This window comes from Hemiscyllium ocellatum, assembly GCF_020745735.1.
Source record: "Hemiscyllium ocellatum isolate sHemOce1 chromosome 27 unlocalized genomic scaffold, sHemOce1.pat.X.cur. SUPER_27_unloc_3, whole genome shotgun sequence".
In the NCBI taxonomy this organism is placed as follows: Eukaryota; Metazoa; Chordata; class Chondrichthyes; order Orectolobiformes; family Hemiscylliidae; genus Hemiscyllium; species Hemiscyllium ocellatum.
Genome location: NW_026867498.1, coordinates 1034385 through 1051064, shown reverse-complemented (window position 1 = coordinate 1051064; position 16680 = coordinate 1034385). Strand labels below are relative to the sequence as shown.

General features: G+C 46.1%; 1 long non-coding RNA gene across 1 annotated transcript; it reads right to left on the bottom strand.

Moving 5' to 3' along the window:
* Positions 1-2649: 2649 nt before the first annotated feature.
* Positions 2650-6028, bottom strand: LOC132808070 (uncharacterized). Its single transcript, XR_009642022.1, has 3 exons — positions 5937-6028; positions 2867-2971; positions 2650-2754 (listed from the first exon to the last, which is right to left on the bottom strand). It is a non-coding gene; the product is annotated as an uncharacterized LOC132808070 (long non-coding RNA).
* Between the last annotated feature and the right edge of the window lie 10652 nt (positions 6029-16680).

The following is a 16680-nucleotide window of genomic DNA, read 5'->3' as shown; positions in this document are numbered from 1 at the left end:
GTGGATGCATGTTCAGATGCAACGTTTAAAAGACATGTGGATAAGTACATGAATAGGGAAGGTGTGGAGGTATATGGGCCAAACACTGGCAAGTGGCACTAGTTTAGTTTGAGAACATAGTCAGCATGGAATAGTTGGACAGAAGGGTCCGTTTCTGTGCTGTCTGACCGTAACTGTTCTGTCATGGTCTTAAAACCATTTTCTTGCCTTCCACTTTAAATGTGGTTACTGTACCTGCATCCAACACATAAACCACAAAAAAACCCTCATGCACACAACATAAAAATCCACACTTTATTGTTCAAAACTCAGATGAACTCAGCCTTGAATAAATTCAATGACCCCCTAACTGCAGGAAGAAATCCCCACTTCTTATCTCAGTCCAGCCTGCTAATATACCACTTGCCTTGCTGCACCTGTCTGACAACTGGCATTGACTGATGTAGAAGGATGCTGCTAATCAAAGCACTGATCACAGGCTGGTCTGGTTTCAGGACCTGATTGCTCTATCCTCTGTTGATCTCCCTGTTCCCACAGACTAAGATGTCGGTCTGTTCTCAGCTCTGCTGGATTTCTGCTAAGGTTTTGACCCCACCTTTTATAACTTCTGGAATGATGATTGGATATTTTAAAACCCAAGCCACAATCTCCCAGCCTGTCAACTATCCTATTAGATGGTGTAGTCATAGCAGGGAATTAAACAAGAAAAATGAAGCAAAATCATAAATAAATAGGTGCACGTGCTTAATGTTTGTTCATGAGGAAGTAAACCAGAAATAGAGGTCTCCCAGGAATCTTACAGTGCCCTACTTGAGGAATTCTGTCACCCTTACACCTATTAGGATCCAGCTATGAATTACAACAACATTTACACCAACAGAAATAAAGCATCGGTTATCAAATAGAGATATACAGCACAGAAATAGACTGTTTCTCTATCTCATGCACACACGAGATAGATCATCCATGGGGGTGAGTTTGTATTTGCAGCATGCTGTTTGCAAATACGTTCTACTTTGCAAGGTTTGTGAAGGTTTGTAGCTCAGGTTGAGGTTTAGCGTGTAGGTTTGCTCACTGAGCTGTAGGTTTGATATCCAGACGTTTCATTACCTGGCTCGGGAACATCATCAGTGGCGACCTCCAAGTGAAGCGAAGCTGTTGTCTCCTGCTTTCGATTTATATGTTTGTCCTGGATAGGGTTCCTGGGGTTTGTGGTGATGTCATTTCCTGTTCATTTTCTGAGGGGTTGATAGGTGGTATCTCGATCTATGTGTTTGTTTATGACGGTGTGGTTGGAGTGCCAGGCCTCTAGGAATTCACTGGCATGTCTTTGCTTAGCCTGTTCCAGGATAGATGTTGTCCCAGTCGAAGTGGTGTTTTTTTTCATCCGTATGTAGGGCTACGAGGGATAGAGGGTCGTGTCTTTTTGTGGCTAGCTGGTGTGCGTGTATCCTGGTGGCTAACTTTCTTCCTGTTTGTCCTACGTAGTGTTTGTGGCAGTCCCTGCAAACCCCCGGAGTATGGGTCTGGGTGGTATACGCTTCGATGGGTCGGGGTGGACTTGTTGGGCCGAAGGGCCTGTTTCCACGCTGTAAGTAATCTAATCTAATCTAAAAATATTTACAAGGATGTTGCCAAGACTGGAGGATTTGAGCTATAGGGAGAGACAGAACAGGCTGGGGCTGTTTTCCCTGGAGCGTCAGAGGCTGAGGGGTGACCTTATAGAGGTTTATAAAATCATGAGGGGCATGGATAGGATAGACAGACAAAGTCTTTTCCCAGGGATGGGAGAGTCCAGAACTAGAGGTCATAGGTTTAGGGTGAGAGGGAAAGATGTGAAAGAGACCTAAGGGGCAACCTTTTCATTTAGAGGGTGGTACGTGTATGGAATGAGCTGCCAGAAGAAGTGGTGGAGGCTGGTACAATTGCAACATTTAAAAGGCAACAGGTGGAATATGGGCCCCGTGCTGGCAGGTGGGACTAGATTGGGTTGGGATATCTGGTCGGCATATACGAGTTGTCCAGGTTCAGGTGGATTGACAGTACTAAAATACCCATAGTGCCCAGGGATGTGCAGGTTAGGTGCATTAGTCAGGGGTAAATGTTGAGCAATAGGGGTAGGGGAATTGCGTGGTGGGTTACCCTTTGGAGGATCGGTGTGTAGTCTTTGGATCGAGTGGCCTGCTTCCACACTGTGGGGAGTCTCTGAAGGGGAAGGGATTTTTGTGAACTGTGCAGGGCAACGCAGGCGTAGTGCGGGGGCCTGCTGTTGCCCTTGCCCTGCCCCTTGCTCCTCCTCCTGTTGTTGAGCTGTCTAAAAAACAGCTACTCTTTCTCTGCCCTTTTGCTGGGGGCATCTGAAGCTGTAACAATGTTGGGCCACAATAAAGGTAACCAGAACGTGCTGCTGGGCTCAGGCTCTCATTGAAAGCTCCAAGCTGGTTTTGTTTTAAAGCTGCTCATTTCTTGCAGCCTCCTGCACTACGTTCCCAATGTCGTGTATCAGATGGAGCAGTGAATGAGTAGCTGGTTTCATTAGAAATTATAAACTTCTCAGGAGTGCAGGCACTGCATCGTTTCATCGGCAGTTTACTGGCAGCACCGGGAGGTATGGGCTGTGTTCATGAGAAAGGAGGTAGAGGTGCTGCTGTCGGACTAGGTGGGACATGGTTTAAAAATCACAACACCGGGTTATAGTCTAACAGTTTTATTTGGAAGCACTAGCTTTCGGAGCGCTGCTCCTTCATCGGGTAGCTGTGGAGCAGGATCATAAGATGCAGAGTTAAGAGCAAAAGGTCACAGTGTCATGCAACTGATATGATATATTGACAAATGTAGATTGATGTTAAGCATTCAGCACACTTACCTTAATTGTTCACACCATTGAATAAAGGAGTTGGGACATCATGTTGAAGTTGTACAGGATGTTGGTGAAGTCACTTGTAGAGTACTGAGAAGGCTTCTGGTGGCCCTGTATAGGAAGAATCCTATTACAGAGGGTTCAGTAAAGATTTACCAGGATGTTGCCAGGACTGGAGGGTTTGAGTTATAAGGAGAAGCTGAGACTGTCTTCACTGGAGCACAGGAGGTTGAGGGGTGACCTCATTGAGATTGATATAATCATGAGGGTTCTAAGTAACATGAACATCAAATAGCGAGGAGCCTGCACGGTTACGTCAAGTGAGTGGGGGAGAAATTGTGGCATTTGGACACTTTAAATCCATCAGAAACAGCATCTTCATAGAGCATACTGTGCATGTCAGGTGAGGTGCCAGAAGACTGGAGGTTGGCTCACGTGGTGCCACTGTTTAAGAAGGGTGGTAAGGACAAGCCAGGGAACAATAGACCAGTGTGCCTGACATCAGTGGTGGGCACATTGTTGGAGGGAATCCTGAGGGACAGGATTCTACCTTCATCTAGGTGGATGGGCTGGGACTTTTTCACTGGAGCATTGGAAGTGGAGATGTGACCTTATCAAGGTTTATAAAATCATGAGGGGAGAGATGAGGTGAACGAAGGGTTTCCTTCCCCTAGGGTTGGGGTTTCAAGATTAGGGAGCAAATTTTGACGGTGACAGGAGAAAAAGAAGGGCACAATTTCTTTTACACAGAGTGGTTCATGTGAGGACTAAATGTCTAGAGGAAGTGGTGGATGCAGGTACAGTAACGTCATGAATAGGAAAGGTTTGGAGGGATATGGGCCAAAACTCTGGTAGGTGGGACTGGTTTAGTTTGAGAACATAGTCAGCATTGACTAGTTGGACTGAAGGGTGTGTTTCTGTGCTGTCTGACTCTGGAACTGTCTTAAAACTGGATACTGGTCTTAAAACCATTTTCTTGCCTTCCCCCACAAGCATCCACATAAAAATCACGTAATCTCAGCCTTGAATATATTCAATGACCCCTAACTGCTGGAAGACATTCCCACTTCTGAACTTAATTCCTCTTGCTAACACACCACTTGCCTTGCTCATTGCCTGCTGCTCCTGTCTGACAACTGGCACAGAAGGACACTGATGCCCCTCTGAACATCCACGCATCATTCCTGATGAAGGGCTTGTGCCCCAAACTACGACTGTCCTACTGCTCGACCCACTGTGCTTTGCCAGTTGTGGTCGTCTCTACATCAGGAAGACCGAGTGTAAACTTGGGGAATGGTTTGCCGAGCATCACAGCCGGGTCCGCAGAGGCTGAGCGGACTTCCCAGTCTCCACCCATTTTAATGCCCCTTCCCACTCCCCTTCTGACAAATTGGAGGAACAAAACTTCATCTTGTCTGAGCAGTCCACAGCCCGGAGGACTCGACACGGAGTTCTCCAATTTCAAATAATCTCCCATCCCATCCCCCAACTCACTTCCCAGCCCCTTCCACTCTTCCCTGCTAACTAGATTCCTTCCTCCCATTCACCAACCAGGTTATGGGGATAAGGCAGGAACAGGATACTGATTGAGGATGATCAGCCATGATCATGATGAATGGTGGTGCTGGCTCGAAGAGCAGAAGAGCTGACTCCTGCACCTATTGTCTATTGTACCCTCTACCTGTCTCCACCTCTCCTCACTTCATCACCCTGCCCCCAGCACACCCTTGTTCCACAGCTCTCCCTATACCCACCCCCAATCCTAAACAAGGGTTACACCAGATACCTCAACTTCTCCACCTCCTGATACTGCCTGGCTTGCTGCGTTCTTCCAGTCTCCTGCCTGTCTATTTTGCCAATTGAGACAAAGGCTTGGACTAACTTTTCCAGAGTCTGTCCCCTCGCTGGATTCACTCCCATTCCTTTCAGTTGCTCCAAGTCAACAATTGAACCCCAGAATGAAACGTAAATGGAAAAGGGGGTGAGAAAAGAGAATGCTGTACTCACAGATGTTGGACAGAGGAAGGAAGCTGCAGTCTGAGTGAAGCTCAATCTTCATTGAGAGAGAGGAGAGGCAGGAGCTTCAGACCCTCATGGCCCAACTTCCGCATTCACCAATAGGGGAGCTCCGAATGGCAGGAGGCCAAGTCTCCTTCCGGTCCTCCAGTGATCCTTATTTGTCCATCAAAAGTAGGTTTCGCCCCTTTTCTGCCGACAATGAGGAACACGCCCAATGTTTTGGTGACACTGGCAAACATGTGTGCTGCTTGTTGACACCGAGGAGTGTACACAATATGCTCTGTAGCAATGCTGGTGTTATTGACAGATTTTAAGTTTCCAAATGTCTATCGGAGATCAAAAAGGGCAGAGCGATTTTTTTTTCTCCCATGTGGCTCGATATTTGATTGAGCAGCTAGACAAATGCAAAAGCAATGTTTTTAAGTCTTTTCCTCCGTGTTGGGGTGACCTTCACAACTAGAGGACATAGGTTTAGGGTGAGGCCACAAAGATATAAAAGGTACCTGAAGGGCAATGTTTCCATGCAGAGGGTGGTGCAGGTATGGAGTGAGCTGCCAGAGGAAATGGTGGAGGCCGGTATAATTACAGCCTTTAAAAGGTATCTGGATGGGTATATGAATAGGAATGGTTTAGAGGGATATAGTGCTGGCAAAGGGGACTAGATTAATGTAGGGTATCTGGTTGGCGTGGACAGGTTGGACTGAAGGGGTATGTTTCCGTGCTGTACATCTCTATGACTCTAAATAATAAAAAGTCAACTTTTCCAATGAACAAACTATATCCATGTTAACAAGGCTTAGTGCACAACCTGCTTTACTAACCATTCTCAACAGGTCCTGTCCCTTCAATGACTGAGGAACATGTACATGTTGGTGCATAGTATCCTTCACTAGTATTTACACACTACCCTCAGCAATTGCACAAGTAACAGCAAAGGGGTAAACAGCACAAGGATTAAACACACAGTGAGGGGTAAACAGCACAAGGATTAAACACACAGTGAGGGGTAAACAGCAGAAGCGCCAGTAAAAGCAGATGGAAAGTGAGTGTAAAATACCGGTGTCTGCCCCGGGCCGCACGGCGCCATTTTCCTAACGGCCGCCCTCCCGCCGCTTCCTCGCTCGAGCGACTTCTCCTCCCAACCGCCTTCGCCCCCGCGTGACGTCTGCACGGGGGGATGGGCGGGGCCGGGGGAGCCTCACCGTCACCAAGCAACAGCCACCTCGCGCTACAACTGCTCATTCACAAAAACAAACTCTCCTGTCTCGCTCTGCAGCTGCAGGGGGGGACACTGCCACGTTTCGAGGAGCCCTGTCTACATTGGGAAAGCTCACCGCTCCATTTAAACACATATTCCCACATCTAACGGAACGGCCTCATATCTAAAGGGGGCAATCTGCATTTTAAAGGGACATGGACATTTTAACGGGTATTTCCGCAAATACAGGGATGTAAATGGACAAGATTATATTTCAAAGGGATGTGGGCACATTCAAAGGGATATCTTAATATGTAAAGTGACGCAGTTTTCTCTAAATGAATCTACATTTCGAAGAGACGTTGCCCTGTTTATAAGTAGAGACAAGAGGTGTGAATACTCTCTGTGCCCCAATGTTCAGTCAGACTGACATTTTTCTCAGAAAAGCTCTGCACTTAAATTACATTCTTGAGAAGGTAATTTATAGATTAGAGTGTAGGTTAGGGAGAATTGGCCGTGCTAAGTTACCCATAGTGACCAGGGATGTACAGGTTAGGGTGGATTGGCCATGGGAAATACGGAGTAAGGGGTTGGGTATGGGTGGGATACTGTTCAGAGGGCCAGAGTGAAATAGATGGGCTGAATGGCCCACTTCCACATTGTCGGGATTCTACGACCCTCCCCACAAAGGGGCATTTTATCTGCATCTATCTTGTCAAGGCCCTTTCAGAATTCTCCTGGTTTCAATAGAGGTATACAGCACAGAAACAGACACTTCGGTCCAATTCGTCCATGCCGACCAGGATTCCAAACTAAACCAGTCCCACTTGCCTCCATTTGGCTCATATCCCTCTTAACCTTTCTATTCATGTACCCATCCAAATGCTGTTTCAATGTTGTAACTGGCCCTGCATCTACCACATCCTCAGCAAGTTCATTCCACATATAAATCACCCTCTTTCAAAATGTTGCCCCTCCGGTTCCTTTTAAATCTCTCTCCTCACATTTAAAAAAATGCCCCCCGAGTTTTGAGTTCCCCTACGCTAAGCAAGAGCCATTTTCTATTCACCTTACCTCCACTTCTCATGATTTTATCAATCTCAATGAGGTCAACCCCCCCCCCACCCCACCAACCACCTTTGTGCTCCAGTGAATAAAGTCCCAGCCTCTCCTTATAACTCAAACCCTCCAGTCCTTACAACATCCTGTTAAATCTTTATTAAACCCTCTCTAATAGTATTCTTCCAATTACAGGGCCACCAGAACTGTACTCAGTACTCTGAAAGTGGCCTCACCAACATCCTGGGGTAAAAAGTGAGGTCTGCAGATGCTGGAGATCACAGTTGAAAATGTGTTGCTGGTTAAAGCACAGCAGGTTAGGCAGCATCCAAGGAATAGGAAATTTGACATTTCCGGCATAAGCCCTTCATCAGGAATGAGGAGAGGGTGCCAGGCAGGCTAAGATAAAAGGTAGGGAGGAGGGACTTGGGGGAGGGGCAATGGAGATGTGATAGGTGGAAGGAGGTCAAGGTGAGGGTGATAGGCCGGAGTGGGGTGGGGGCGGAGAGGTTAGGAAGGTCAAATTCACCTGGACTGTCTCAGACTCCTCCCTCCCCTTCCTAGACCTTTCCATTTCTATCACAGGCGACCGACTCAACACAGACATCTACTATAAACCGACTGACTCCCACAGCTATCTGGACTACACCTCCTCCCACCCTGCCCCCTGTAAAAACTCCATCCCATATTCCCAATTCCTTCGTCTCCGCCGCATCTGCTCCCAGGAGGACCAGTTCCAACACCGCACAGCCCAGATGGCCTCCTTCTTCAAGGACCGCAGATTCCCCCCAAACGTGATCGACGATGCCCTCCACCGCATCTCCTCCACTTCCTGCTCCTCCGCCCTTGAGCCCCGCTCCTCCAACCGCCACCAAGACAGAACCCCACTGGTTCTCACCTACCACCCCACCAACCTCCGTATACAGCGTATCATCCGCCGTCATTTCCACCACCTCCAAACGGACCCCACCACCAGGGATATATTTCCCTCCCCTCTCCTATCAGCGTTCCGCAAGGACCACTCCCTTCGTGACTCCCTCGTCAGGTCCACACCCCCCACCAACCCAACCTCCACTCCCGGCACCTTCCCCTGCAACTGCAGGAAATGTAAAACTTGCGCCCACACCTCCTCCCTCACTTCCCTCCAAGGCCCCAAGGGATCCTTCCATATCCGCCACAAGTTCACCTGTACCTCCACACACATCATCTATTGCATCCGCTGCACCCGATGTGGCCTCCTCTACATTGGGGAGACGGGCCGCTTACTTGCGGAACGCTTCAGAGAACACCTCAGGGACGCCCGGACCAACCAACCCAACCACCCCGTGGCTCAACACTTTAACTCTCCCTCCCACTCCACCGAGGACATGCAGGTCCTTGGACTCCTCCACCAGCAAAACATAACAACACGACGGTTGGAGGAAGAACGCCTCATCTTCCGCCTGGGAACCCTCCAACCACAAGGGATGAACTCAGATTTCTCCAGTTTCCTCATTTCCCCTCCCCCCACCGTGTCTCAGTCGGTTCCCTCAACTCAGCACCGCCCTCCTAACCTGCAATCTTCTTCCTAACCTCTCTGCCCCCACCCCACTCCGGCCTATCACCCTCACCTTGACCTCCTTCCACCTATCGCATTTCCAACGCCCCTCCCCCAAGTCCCTCCTCCCTACCTTTTATCTTAGTCTGCCTGGCACTCTCTCCTCATTCCTGATGAAGGGCTCTGGCCCGAAACGTCGAATTTCCTATTCCTTGGATGCTGCCTAACCTGCTGTGCTTTAACCAGCAACACATTTTCAACTCACCAACATCCTGTACAACCTCAACATAATGTCCCAACCCCTCTCCTCAATGGTGTGAACAATGAAGGCAATGTTGCGAGATGCCTTCTTAATCACCCTGTCTACCAGTGATGCAACTTCCATAGAACTAAGTACCTGAACATCACCACCCCCCACCCCCTCCCCATGTCTGTCTGTTCTATAAGTGACTCATGGCCCAACCATTATCTGCACAACCCCCTGCTTTTATTAAGCCTCTCCCTCATACCCCTCAGTCAGACACACACTCCTCAACACTCTCTCACACTCTCAGCCTCATACTCCATCTCACACACATACTTTCCCAAGCGTGCACACACACAAACTCACATGCACACACTCTCACATGCACACACACACTACTCTTCGGGGTGAAATTGTATTGGCAGAATTATACTGCAGATACATTCAATTTTGTTCAAAAAGCACACAATCTGCAGGCAGTCAATCCATGTAATATTTTACAAATTCCAACTTTGGAAACAGAACCAGTCTGATTCAAGATTGGAATACTGACAGACTCAAATGTCACACCTTTAATGCATTGTCTGAGCGGAGATGTCTGTTTTTTTATATAAAACCTTATGTCATCTCAAGAACATTGTTACATATTAATGAACCAAAGCCTGCAACCATTCTAAGGGATGAAGACTATCTAAGTTTGTTCAATATATTCTATCAGTTGCATGACACTGATCTTTTGACATAAGTTCTGTGTCTTATGATGCTGTTCCATGAGGCTTATGTATTGATGAGGCAAGATGGTACAGATTAGGCGATAGAGAATTACAGATCAGCTAGGAAGGATTGAAAGAGAGAGTTAAGAAGAGCAAAGAGAGGACATGAGCTGTCTTTAGCAAATAGAATAAAGGAGAACCCTAAAGCTTTCTATAGGTATGTGAGGAATAAAAGGATGATTAGGGTAGGAATAGGGCCAATCAAAGACAGAAGCGGGAAGTGGAGTGTGGACCCTGTAGAGATCGGAGAGGTGCTAAATGAACATTTCTTATCGGTGTTCACTCAGGAAAAGAATAAGGTACGAGATATTAGACTCGAAAAGCTCGAGGTTAGTTACACCCAGGTCTTATCAATTCGAGAAGGAGTGAAAGTAGACAAGTAGACAACCTTTCACAATAAAGATTACCTGAACTTCACGCCGAGCTCAGACTCTCATTGAGAGCTTTGAACTCAACAGGTTTTTGTTTTAAAACTGCTAATTTCTTACAGGAGAAAGTGAGAACTGCAGATGCTGAAGATCAGAGACAAGATTAGTGTGGTGCTGGCAAAGCACAGCAGGTCAGGCAACGTTGATTTTCCTGCTCCTCAGATGCTGCCTGACCTGTTGTGCTCATTTCTGACAGCCTCCTGTACTATGTTTCCAATGTTGTGTATCAGTTGCAGCAGTGAATGAGTAACCAGTATTGTTAGAAATTGTAAATTTTTCAAGAGTGCAGGTACTACACCATGTCATCGGCATTGTACAGTTTCCTGGCAGTACTGGGAGGTGTGGGCTGTGTCCACTGGAAACGATGTGGAGGTGCCGGTGTTGGACTGGGTAATAAATTTAAAAATCACACAACACCAGCTAAGCGTCCAACAGGTTTATTTGTAAGCATGAGCTTTCAGAGCGCTGCTCCTTCATCAGGTAGCTGTGGAGCAGGGTCATTCGACACAGAATTTATAGCAAAAGATCACAGTGTCATGCAACAGATAGGATATATTGAACAAATCTAGATTGCAGATTAATCTTTCATCTTTTACCATGGGTTTCAGGTTTCAGTTCATTAATATGTAAACCCTAGAACTACTTTTAATTCACCCTCTCGAGATAATTTAAGGTTTTATAAAAATAGATGACATCTCAGCTCAGATACTGCACAAAAGTGTCTGTGTCCGAATCTTGAATCAGACTGGTTCTATTAATTAAAGTAGGAATTTATAAAATATTACATGGATTGACGGCCTGCAGTTTGTTTGCTTTTTGAGCAAAATTGAATATTTATATCTGCAAATATAATTCTGCAAATGCAAATTCACCCCATTGACTGATGTGTGATTGTATCTGCACGAGTGTGTGTGTGTGCGCATGTGCGAGTTTGTGCATGCATGCTAATGAAGTGTGTGTGAGCTGGAGTATAAGCCTGTGAGATGGTGTGGGTGTTAGGGTGTGTGTGTCTGAGAGAGTGACAGGTAAAGGCAAAGGGTTGCATTTTGCTAAATCAAGGAAGGGCAGGACTTGTACAGTTAATGGTAGGGCCCTGCATCGTGTTGTAGAACAGATTCATGGGGCTGCCTGGAGGGGTTCTGGTACATAAAGTTTAAAATCTCTCACACCAGGTTATTGTCCAACTGGTTTATTTGCAAGCACAAGCTTTCGGAGCGCTGCTCCTTCATGGGGTGTTTGTGGAGCAGGGTCATAAGACACAACCACCAGATGAAGGAGCAGCGCTCCAAAAGCTAATGCTTGTAAATGAGCCTGTTGGAGTATCACCTGGTGTGGTGTGAATTTTAACTTCGTACACCCCAGTCCAACACCGGCATCTCCAAATCGGGGACATAGCTCTTTGAAAGTTGCCTCATTGCTGGACAGGGTGGTGAAGGAGGCGTTTAGCACACTTGCCTTCATTGTTCACACCGTTCAGTGTAGGAATTGGGACATCACGTTGAGGTTGTACAGGATATTGGTGAGACCATGTGTAGAGTACTGAGTACACTTCTGGTCACCCTATCGACGACCACAAGTTGATGGTTGACCTTATTTCGATTTATAAAGTCATGGGGCGTGTAGGAAAGGTAAATATCACAAGGGGAAAAAATTATGCATCTCCCTTTTTTTTTACTTCACTTGGCATTTGGACACTTCAATTCTGTCACTAACAGCCTCATCGCCAGAGAGCAAACTGTGGGCTGGAGGACCGGAAGGTGACTGGTCCTCCTGCCAATCAGAGCCTTCCTATTGTCTGACTCCAGAAGCTGGAACACGAGTTTCGGAAGTTGCTGCTCTCTCTCTGAATAAAGATTGAGTTTGTTCCAGACTCCCCTCTTATTTCTGCTAATCTAATCGGTGTCCCACATCTGTCTGGGGCATGCAAACCCCTCACCGATAGCTGGGTCTTATTACTTTTGCTGACGCAACACAGGGTCTTATTTGGTTACCTTGTTCATACTAACTCCCTATATGCGTGACCATTGCTACGGTCATGTTAATCCATCTGCTTCGACCAGTCGACCACCTCCTTTAATTAGTTATTTCTTGGAATGTACCCTCACGATTCTGCCTTGCGATTTTTGCAGAAGCAAGATGCAGCTACTTGTAACTGCTTGCAAGCAAATCTAGCTTAACATATCCCCCCAGCACAGACCAGTTGGGCCGGAAGGTCTGTTTCTGTGCTGTAATCCTGGAATTGTCTCTGGTGAATGCAGAAGTGTGGTTGGACTTTCAGAGCAGCTTTCCAAGATGGGTTGCCCTTACTGGGAGCAAAAGAAGTTACAATGAAGTCTTTTGTTTGTGAGACAGCAACCGAGTGAGTGAGTACATCTGGGAGTTTGGTGGAAAGTGGGAATTCATTGCACTGTGGGGATGAAGCCCTATCCTACCCTACCCTACCCTACCCTACCCAACCCAGTCATTTCTGCTGGTGGATTCGACCAGGCCTCAGGACAGAGATGAGGAGGAACTGCTTTTCCCAGAGAGTAGTCAATCTATGGAATTCTCTGCCCAAGGAAGCAGTAGAGGCATCTTCATTAAGAATATTCAAAACACAGTTGGATGGGTATTTGCATGGTGTGAGAATTAAGGGTAACTGGGACAATGCAGGGAGGAGGATCTCAGACGATGGGTATATCGGCCACGATCATAATGAACGGTGGAGCAGGTTCGATGGGCCAAATGGCCAATTCCTACTTTTACTATGAAACTATAACCCTGCCTTTCCCATGGCAAACCAACCTAACCTGCACATCCCTGCGCACAATGGGCAATTTAGCATGGCCAATCCAAATCAAGGCCAGTGAGCAATGTCATGATGTAGGAAATGAACATCAGAGAACGATAGAAAGGGACAAGGTGAATAAATGTACCAGCAATCAAAACCGGATTCTGAAGATCACAAAACTTGAAACTTAAAACGATGTTTCTGAAAGTGTGCTGCATTGTAACAAAATTGACTGCACACATTGAAGAGAATAATTATGATCTGAGACTCCTTACAGAGGCCTGGCTTCAGGATGACAAGGATTGCATCCTGAATATCAAGGTGATAGTCAAATGGGAAGCGAGGTGAAGGTAGAGGCTTGGCGCTGCTCATCAAAGCACTGATCACAGGGAAGTCTAGTGTTAGCTTGGATTCAGGTCCTGATTTCTCTGTCCTCTGATGTCCCTGTACCCACAGAGTAAGATATTGGTCTGTTCTGCTCTGCTGGATTTCTGCTGAAGCTTTGATCCCCCACCCCTACACCTTCTGGAACAATAAAACATTCAGTCAATCAAGACCCAACCCACAATCTCCCAGCCTGTCAACCATCCAGACACACAGTGTAGACCTCGCTGGGATTTATGATTTATAACAGCTATGATTTATAACAATATTTACACCAGCAGATTTAAAGCATCTGTTATCGAGATATACAGCACGAAATAGACTTTACTCTGTCTCATTCACACACATAAACACGTACATCCATGGGGGTGAATTTATATTTGCAGAATTATATTTGCAGATACATTCTATTTTTCCCAAAAAATGCACAATATACAGACAGTCGATCCATGAAATATTTTGTAAATTTCAGTTTGGAAATAGAACCAGTCTGACTCAAGATTGCGATACAGACAGACCCTGATTTCACACCTTTAATGCACGGTCAGAGCTGAGATGTCACCTTTTCTTATAAAACTTTGAGTTATCTCAAGAAAATGTCTTTCAGGAATTTCTGGGATTTACAAATGAATGATACGAGCAGCCCATACTAAAAGATGAAAGACTTAACAATCCAGGGTTTTTCAATATATCATTTCAGTGCACTGTAATGTCTTTCCATCCATTCTGTGCCTTATGATTTTATTTTCCACGATCACCTGATGAAGGAGCCACGCTCCAAGTGCTAGTCATAGAGATGTACTGCTCGGAAACAAACCCTTCGGTCCAACCCATCCATGCTGACCAGATATCCCAACCCAATCTAATCCCACCTGCCAGCACTCGGCCCATATGCCTCCAAACCCTTCCTATTCATATACCCATCCAAATGCCTCTTAAATGTTGCAATTGTACCCACCTCCACCACTTCCTCTGGCAGCTCATTCCATACATGCACAACCCTCTGCATGAAAAGCTGTCCCTTAGGTCCCTTTTAAATCTTTCCCTTCTCACCTTAAACCTATGCCTTCTAGTTTTCAACTCCCCCACCTTGGGGGAAAAAGACCTAAGCTATTTGCCCTATATATGCCCCTCATGATTTTATAAACCTCGCTAAGGTCACCCCTCAGACTCTGATGCTCCAGAGTAAAATAAATGCCCCAGCCCCTCTCTCAGTCTGTGTAACTGGTTAAAGCTCCTTCCCGTAGTCAGCTCCCTGGGACACATACACTCATTCTGTGTAACCAGTTAAAGCTCAGTTCACTGGTGTGTTCCTCTCTGAGTGTTTCTCTGCTCACACTGATGTCCAGTACTTTTGAAGCAGGTGAAATGGATTTCTCTTTCCAGACTCAACCCCCCAATGATATTGAGTGACCAGATCTTGGTATGGAATTTCTTCCAAGATTTCTGTCCGCAGATCCTCCCCTTCTGATACTCTGTTAGCAAAGTTGAAACAAGTCATCACTGTCTGTACCGAATAGAAATTCTGATTATAATGTATGTGTCTGTGTGTTTAAAGTGCTAACCCAGTAACATACAACCAGTATTATTGATTTAAAATGCACAGGAGACGTGAGGAAGGAGGTGTCAGGACCTGGCACACTCTGAACCCTAACAGGGTGTTCCAAGTGGTAGTGAAAACATTTCAAAATGAAGTGGATTGCCACAGAGCAGTACAGCACAGAAACAGTCCATCTCGTCCCTGCTGACTAGATATCCGAAATTAATCTATCCTATTTACCAGCACTCGGCCCATACCCCTCTAAACCCTACCCTTTCACGTCCCCATCCGGCTGTCTTTTAAATGTTGTATTTGAATCAGCCTCCACCACTTCCTCTCGCAGCTCATTGCACACACGCACCACCCTCTATGTGAAAAAGTACAAATCTATGCCTTCCTCATCCCCCGTTTTACCTGTACTGATACCTTCGAGGATCTCTGAACTAGGACAGTTAGTTCCCCTTGTTCCTCAGCACTCTGTAGTATTTGTTCTGTACTTCCTTCCCTTATTAAATTTCCCAAAATGCCTGGAGATTAAATTCCATAGTTCTGCCCCATTTACTACTGATAGATATCAGAGTGTAGCTGGAGACCATCCTCCTCCCTAGGAACAATACAACCTTTCCAGCATTTACTCCTGGACAGAGGAGGCAGTGTTTTCTCCAGCTGAGCAGTGTGTTTGTTAGCTTATCAGCATGTCCAACTATATTAATCAAAAGTACCTCACACTAGCTACACAATAAACCAGTGATTTTAGTTCCCATTATCTCTTTAGTTGTGCCCTTATAGTTTTTCCTACATTCTACTTAATGTTATTCTAATGTCACAGTTCAAGATTTAGTGTCAGCTTTTGCAACAATGGTCTTGCATTCCAGACCCTACTTAATATTTTCCTAATGTCATGATTAGATATTTATTATCAATAGTCTCAAGCAGGCTGACTCTACTCATTGATAATTAGATATTTAATGTCATGTCCCAAATATTTATTGTCCCCGTCCTGTCAATCATATTTAGCAGATGAGGCTAACTTTACTGACTGTTATCTCATCTTGCCATAGTGACCTTTCAGCCTCAACCTTACTCTGCTAATTGGTGTAAGAGCTTTCCACTATCCTTTGCAACAAATTGACAGTAGTCTCCATGCTCTAACCCTTCCCATGCTTTCATGCTCTTTATTTTCCATACTATCTAAAAATAGACTCAGAGTTGTAGAGCACAGAAACAAACCCTTCGGTCCACACTGACCAGATCTCCTGAGTTAATCTAGTGACCCATTTGGCAGCATGTCGCCCCTTACCCCTCTGAATCTTTCCTATCCATATCCCCATCCAGATGCATTTTAAATACTGTAATTGTACCAGCCTCCACCACTTCCTCTGGCAGCTCATTCCATACACATACCACCCTCTGTGCGAAAGGATTGCCCCTTCGGACCCTCAGAAATCTTTCCCCTCTCACCCTAAACCTATGCCCTCCAGTTCTGGTCTCGGTGCCTTGCCCCCACAACAAGGGGAAAAGACATACAAAAGTTGAACAGCCAGACAAAATGCAAAAGGAATAAAATATCGAGCCAAAGGCAAAACAAATTGTGGCTCTATCTTTTCACCCCGTTGGCATTTGGACACTTAAAATCTGTCAGGAACACCAACATCCCCAGAGAGCATACTGCGCATGTTTGCTGGTGTCAGCAACGCAGTGCGCATGCTGGCCAGTGTCAGCAAAACACTGAGCATGCTCATCGCTGTACGCAAAATAGGGGCGAGACCTTCTTTTAATTGACCATTAGGCAACATTGGAGGACCGGAAGGAGACTGGTCCTCCTGCCAATCAGAGTCAGCCCATTGTCTGAATGCGGAAGTTGGACC